This window comes from Callithrix jacchus, chromosome 14, assembly GCF_049354715.1.
Source record: "Callithrix jacchus isolate 240 chromosome 14, calJac240_pri, whole genome shotgun sequence".
NCBI classification, from domain to species: domain Eukaryota; kingdom Metazoa; phylum Chordata; class Mammalia; order Primates; family Cebidae; genus Callithrix; species Callithrix jacchus.
This window is the reverse complement of record NC_133515.1, coordinates 46,631,198-46,638,816: the sequence shown is the minus strand read 5'-3', so window position 1 is coordinate 46,638,816 and position 7,619 is coordinate 46,631,198. Positions and strand designations below refer to the sequence as shown.

At 36.5% G+C, this 7,619-nt stretch overlaps 1 long non-coding RNA gene across 2 annotated transcripts in view; it reads right to left on the bottom strand.

The window, feature by feature from the left end:
* Positions 1-5,652: 5,652 nt before the first annotated feature.
* LOC128929614 (uncharacterized) overlaps positions 5,653-7,619 on the bottom strand; it is a 182,709-nt gene continuing 180,742 nt past the window's right edge. For both annotated transcript variants that reach the window (XR_008476358.2, XR_008476359.2), the window contains exon 4: positions 5,653-7,091. This is a non-coding gene — a long non-coding RNA (uncharacterized LOC128929614). The remainder of the gene's footprint in view (positions 7,092-7,619) is intronic.

Here is a 7,619-nt window from a genome sequence, read left to right as displayed (position 1 = left end):
CCTACTCCTTTGTTAGCTGGCCATCTTTCTTCACATGTGGGATGGAGGTAAGAAAGAAGGAGAGACACAGGCCTCCTAAAAGACTGTTGGAAATTCTTACATAATCCTTTAAATAAGAATTCTTAACTTAATCTGAGTTCCATAGATGAGCTTCAGAAAGTCTATGAATCTCTTAACCCAGAGTTGTTTGCAAAATCATGCTATGCATTTTTTCTGATGAAAGATTTCATGAAATTTATCAGATTTTCATGAAACTCTATGACTCATAGCACATAAGTTAAGAACCAATGCTCCTGCCAGGAGCAGTGGCTCACACCTGTAATCCTAGTACTTTGGGAGGCTGAGGTAGACAGATTGCCTGAGCTCAGGAGTCCAAGATCAGCCTGGTTAATGCAGTGAAGCCCCGTTTCTACTAAACACAAAAAAATTAGCCAGGCATAGTGGTGTGTACTTGTAGTCCCAGCTACTTGGGAGGCTGAGGCAGAAGAATTACTTGAACTCAGGAGGTGGAGGCTGCAGTGAGCCAAGATTGCACCACTGCACTCCAGCCTAGACCACAGAACTCCAAAAAAAAAAAAAAAAAGGCGGCGGGGGGAAAAGAACCAATGCTTCTAAGTTCCTCAGACTTCCAGGCATGACTATTTTTCCAAGGTATCAGGGAATCAAGGGGACTAAAGGGATAATAGGTAGAAAAGGGGAAGAATGAGGCATGGCTTCTTGCCTCATGCAAATGGAGGCAACATGAGACCATGGCTTTCAAGTACAGAATCGTGCAAAACTGAATTCACAGATGAGCTGAAATAAAAGCAGCTCTCATAACCCTCAGGTTTACCACTTTTCAGATAAGTAATGCAGAATCATATGTAGGGTTGCTCCTCCCTTTGTAGTACAAAATATTTGAAACAAGGCACTGAAACCTGTGTATTATTGAGATCTGTAGATTTAACCCGATTGACATTTTCTATGTATATTTAATTGAGCAACTTCTATATGCCAAGTATAATATCAGACACTAAAGTTATGCTGGTGAGCTGAACAAGAATTAGAAGGAAAGAATAGCAAGGCTTGATTAAGCCAAACTTGTAAGGGAATTGGGAAACAATAAAATCTCTTTGCACTGTTCTGTTAATCACAAATTACCACAAAGCCATAGAATTTTGGAACTAGAAGAAAGTTTGATGATTACCTAGTTCAGTCCTTTGATTTTCTAAGGACTTTATTCAGGGTCATTCAGTTCAAGCAGCAGTACTGGGATTGAACCCTAGGTTTTCTTTCATGTAGCCCATTTATCTACCACCTATTTTAAATTGTGTCTCCACAACCTACCCTTCTATTTCTAGAGTCAACCAATTTCAAAAATCTCTTCAGCCTCCCAAATACCTAGATGCCAATAGAGAATCCCTCAAAATCCTCCTTCTGAACATCAAGAAACATATTCCACATACCAAAAAGAAAGAAACTTTAGAATTTATTGGAAAGTATACAATTGATTGATATCAGTATACCAACCAATACAATTGGTCTTGATCATGAGGGTAAAGAAGTGATTGATGATGACGATGACATTACTATTACTAATGATAATGGCATCTAACATTTTCACCTTGCTCAAGATGAGAAACTCATACCTGTCCTCTTAGAAGTCATGATGTTCACTATATAACATGGACATTCTAATTCAGGTATACTGATACCAACCAATTACAAACTTAGAATATTTTCAGTATTGAAGTCCAGGTTTTGCTCAGAAAAAGAAGCATCTCTGGCTTTTTAAAATTACAGTCTCAACTGTTCTACTCACTCATGATGTCATACACAGTTTGACGTTGTCTGGGCAACTTGGTAAACATACTCCTTCCTCCATTGTTTAATTCCCTTCCCTGAGTGAGATCCTTAGGCAACCAGGCTCCATTAGTTCAGGTGCTAGCCTCAGGGAACTACTTGTTTTAATTAGAGGGATGAAATGGCATTTTAATTGTGCACAATGATTAATAAACATGCTGAGCTGCTGCATAATGATCTGCTGCTTGAAGAGCTTTCTCCCTTATTACTGATATCTACATCCATTAACTGATTGTTATCCAGGTGGAAAGCTATCGGGCTCTTCCTCTAACCAAATTGTATATTGTCTGTCCTCCAATTTTTCTGCTAATAACAATTATTATAACTAAGTCCCATCAATTTTTGTGATAACACAGAGACAAGCCTAGAATGGAGAGAGCTTACAAAGTGGTATACTGTCTATGTAATTTATTTCACTGAACTTTCCTGTAAAAGGGAGATAATGATATGACCAACCAGACAGAGCTTTGCAAAGGTTAAATGAGATAATGTATACACAGCTGGCCCAGAGTAAGCACCCTGAAAATATTAGGTGCACGATCATTAGTAGTAGTGTTGTCATTGTCATCATCACCAATAACTTCTTCACCCTCATCATCAGTTTCAACACCAAGACCATAATCGTGCTCAAGATTAGATACTCATACATGTCCTCTTAGAGGTCATGATGTTCAGTATATAACATGGACATTTTAATTCAGGAATCATTTTCTAAGGGGTGGTGGTTGACTGAAGAGTTTCCAATTTCTCCTTTATGTTGTATGAAAGTAGTTTGGAGTGACTTAATGGAAAATGTGCACAAAGAAAGTCATGTGTTACAGAGGCTTAATACCACCTACTCTTTAGTTAAAGAAAATACTGGATGCATGTCTGAACTTCGATGAAAACAGAAACTAAAGAACTAAATGATAAAATGACTTCCTCTATAAAGCTTCAACTGCTTTTGTAATACTTTTCTTGGCCACCATTATAGTTTGGTGAGTCCTTACAACATTAGAGCTTTTTTCTCTAGTTGCAGACACTAGTATATTGTTTATTTTGTGTTTCCTGGAAATTGTTCCTCAAGGTCATATATTTATCTCCGAATCTTTGACTTTACTTGATTTGAGGGGAATAATTCCAGCTGCCACAATTCACTATTTGTAACTGGTTATTGTGATGTTGGATATTATACAATCGATCCTATTTCTTAGCTTGAATTATTAAAGACACTATTTTTAAAATAGGCCAGCTGTTCTACTGAGGTACTTATCTTTATTTTTTGACATATTACCATAACTGCACACCAATACAACTCACTTATGTCCAAGAAAAGTAGTTATGACTGGGCATGTTAAAAGCTAAATATAAAACTGCTTTCTGTCCCATAAAATGTTAAGGATTTCGTAGAAACAAGTCTGCCCCACTGAAGATGCCTTCCTGTACACAGGGTCATTATAGTTCAGTGAAGCAGATATGATTGATTACATGGGCCAAATTTTACCTTGCCTCCAGGGCACTCCTAATTCTTGTTGTTTTTTCCTTTAAAGGCACACAATTGTCTGCAAGAGTCAAAGGGGAAAGGTGAATGAACTCTTTTGGCCATGGCAGAGCAGACAGAAATTTTTTGGAATAGATACTGAACCTGAAATATCTAGGATAGTGCAGAAAGAAAAAGAGGACTGAATGCATTTTCTTATTTTCCTATTTCCTAGCAAGGACGTCTTTAAAATCACTCACCTGAAGTTCCAATAAAATATAAATATACACTTATTATAATGGCTAACATTAAAAATACAGACCACATGAAGTGTTGTTGAGGATGTGGAGAAACCAACTCTCAAACAAGGCAAGTGGTGTACTACATTTTACCAATGTAAACTGCTACAACCCTTTTTGGAAAATAGTTCTGCACTTTCTTAAAAAGTTAAACAAGCAATTACTATGCAATCCAGCATTCTACTCCTCTGCATTAACCCAAGAAAGGAAAGCAGGTGTCCATACAAAGACTTTGACGCAAACATTCATAGAAGCTTTATTTGCAGTAGCCAATAATAAAAAGCCAAAATGTTCCTTCTTAGCAAGGGAACAGATAAACAAATTGTTGTGCATCCAATGAATTACTGCTCAGAATGGAAAAAGAAAAGAAATGATTGATTCATGCAATAACAAAGATGTATCTCAAAATAATTATTCTCAGTGAGAGAAGTTAGGCAAAACTGATATCTCTGGTGGCAGAAAACAGTGCAGAGATTTCTGCAGGGGAATGGAGTGCAATGTGGTTAGAAAGGAGCATGACAAAACTCTTGGGAATGATGAATATGTTTGTTACCTTGATTGCAGTTAGTTTCATGGGTATATAACATGTCAAAAACCAAATTGCACACTTTAAATACATACAGTTTACTGAATGTCAATTATACTTTAATGAAGCTGTTAAAATAAATAAATAACTTTCTTGAAATTTTTTGAGCATAGTTATCTGTTCTAATGGGAATGGTTACAACACAGTGTATTCATCTTTGGTGAATATATATAGATATATGTTTTTCTATGAAAGGCTATCAATTTAAAGAGATGGGTACAATAAACCAATGCCATTATGTCAATATAGACATGATTAAATATATTAGGAAGACTTCTCTAGTAAACAGCCATAGTACCAAAAACATAGCTGTGTAAATACACTTGTGGTAAACTCTTTGACTATTTGGGATGCTTCAAATAACCAGCCAGTAATAGCATACTAAATTAAGAGCTTAGATTATTTTTCTGATTTTCTCTCCAAGGCTAGAGGAGCTCTGAGGAGAGATTTTTCTGGAGTATCCAACTTAATACCTCGCGTATTACTTTCATCCCAATCCCTTGGCGTAGCAGCCAGTCAATCCTAGCTGCAGATTTGCGGCTGACTCAGTGCTGAACTCCATGAGTCAATCTATTAATGAATTCTTTATTACCAATGAATTTTTTCTTTATACAGCTTACCTTCAGTCTTCTCATCTGTACTTCTTTCCCATTTCTCTGTAGCCTTTACAATGTTGAGTTATTACAGAGCGTACTGGGTATACATTTAAAGGACTATAAATCATTCTACTATAAGAACACATGCACACGAATGTTCATTGCAGCACTGTTTACAATAGCAAAGACCTGGAATCAACCCAAATGACCATTGATGATAGACTGGATTGGGAAAATGTGGCACATATACACCATGGAATATTATGCAGCAATCAGAAATGATGAGTTTGTGTCGTTTGTAGGGACATGGATGAATCTGGAGAACATCATTCTCAGCAAACTGACACAAGAACAGAAAATGAAATACCGCATATTCTCACTCATAGGTGGGTGATGAAAAAATGAGAACACATGGACACAGGGAGGGGAGTACTAAACACTGGGGTCTATTGGGGGGAAAAGGGGAGGGCCAGCGGGAGGGGGAGCTGGGGAAGGATAGCCTGGGGAGAAATGCCAAATGTGGGTGAAGGGGAGAAAGGAAGCAAAACACACTGCCATGTGTGTACCTATGCAACTGTCTTGCATGTTCTGCATATGTATCCCAAAACCTAAAATGAAATAAAAAATTAAAAAAAAAGAATACTCATTAAATGCATGTCTACATTTTAAATGTACTATTTCTTTCAAAATAACCCAAGCCTTCAACACCTAGACTAAAATAAAATGGCTCTTTAAAACAATGGTTTCTGAGAAATTTGCTAACCTGAAGAAAGGCCATTTGAAAGTAATGTAGACGGATATATAATCATATAACTGTAAAGCCAGATGTGCACATATTTATATTACTACAAAATGTATATTATTTATGAACATTTTGTAATAATCAAGAAGCCATAGTTTACAATATTTTAGATAAATCTATGCTAATTGATTAGGTTCATGTTATTTTTCTCTCTTTGTTAGTAATGTAACACATTTATTGGGTATTTATTAATAAAAATTATCAGAAAAATAGTTTAAAAATCATTTGTACAATTGATCTTAGCCAAAAGTCCAAGAAGCAGAATGAGTTCATGTCCTTTTCAGGGACGTGGATGAAACTGGAAACCATCATTCTCAGCAAATTGACACAAGAACAGAAAACCAAACACCACATGTTCTCACTCATAAGTGGGTGTGGAACAATGAGAACACATGGACACAGGGAGGGGAACATCACACACTGGGGCCTGTCAGGGGGTGGGGGGCTAGGGGAGGAATAGCAGAGGGTAGGGGGATAGGGGAGGGATAGCATTAGGAGAAATACCTAATGTAGATGATGGGTTGATGGGTTGATGGGTGCGGCAAACCACCATGGCACTTGTATATCCATGTAACAAACCTGCATATTCTGCACATGTATACCCCAGAACTTAAAGTATATTTTAAAAAATCATTTGTGTGATGAAAGAAGGAAAGAGACAAAAAAGAGAAAGGAATTATATCTGTATGTACTTTTCTACTTTATCTGTCGTAACATGCATTGTTTGGATTATTTTAGATTCTCCACTTTAGTTCTCAATCTTGGCTATACATTTCAGATTCATCTGAGATCTTGAAAAAATGTTGAATGTCTGGGTCGCACTCCAGACCAGTTGAATAAGAATATATGGCAGTAGACCCAAGGACCGATGATGATTTTGATGCAAAGAAGGATTTGTAAACTCTGTCCTAAAATGTGCAAATTAATGATACATTATTAGGGTGGCCCTAATCTTCTTGTCAGATACTGATGTTACTTCGATGTCAGCTTTCCTCTTATTCTCCAGCCAATTTGTCTACCATGTCTACCATGACTTACATTTTGGCAGCCTTCTGGTTCTTCCCTCACTCTGCTCCCTAACTCCAGAAAAATCCAGTAAGAAAATAGAATCATAATAAGCAGTGGAGACTTTGGTGAAGATGTTGCAGAAGAATGAGAGAAGATAATTTGTATCACACATCTCACAAACACATGACACTTGCCTTGCTCCAAAATCCTATATCCCTTAATACAATTGAGATTTTTTTTTTCTCCCACTGAGCCAGTATTGTATAGAAGAAAAAGCAGAACAAAGTGTACTAGTTTCGGAAGCAATTCACCTCCACCCCAAACCTGCACACTCCCAGGCAAAAACAGAAGGCCATGCAGTTAATAGGTTTTCCGTTTTTAGAAAACATTTTAATCACCGTTATTATTTGAGCTTGTCTTTGCACTTCTATACTCCAAGTGGCTCATCAAAAGCTTCTCCCAAACACAATCATCTCCACAAGAGGAATCTTGGTGCCATCTGGTAAGATAATAAAATAGTTTTCATATCATTTTATTGATATACATTCACGCTGACCAAAACTTAAGAAAAAGTAAAGATCACACTTATGTTAAGAAAAGCTAACAACTCAGAGCTGGAAAAGGAAACAATGACAGCAGAGTAGAGTCACTATAGTTAACAACAGTGTATTGTATGTTTTAAAATACCTAACAGAGAGGTCTTGAAATGTTCCTAACACATAGAAATGAATACTTAAGGTGATAGATACCCCAATTACCGTAATTTATCATTACACGTTCTATGTATGTAACAAAATATCACATGTACCTTATATATATGTATAAATATTATGTATCAGTAAAAAAATAATTTAAAATATAAAAAAGAGAATAGGAAAGAGATTAACAAATAAAACAAGTAAAGCTGCTTAAAAATGAAGCCAGAAAGGATGGAATAGAAAAAACTAGTAGCAATCTTGTAGTTCGCAATCAAGAGTTTTAGAGTTCCAACGTGGATTTTTATTTCTAAAACTTGGGATGTCATCCC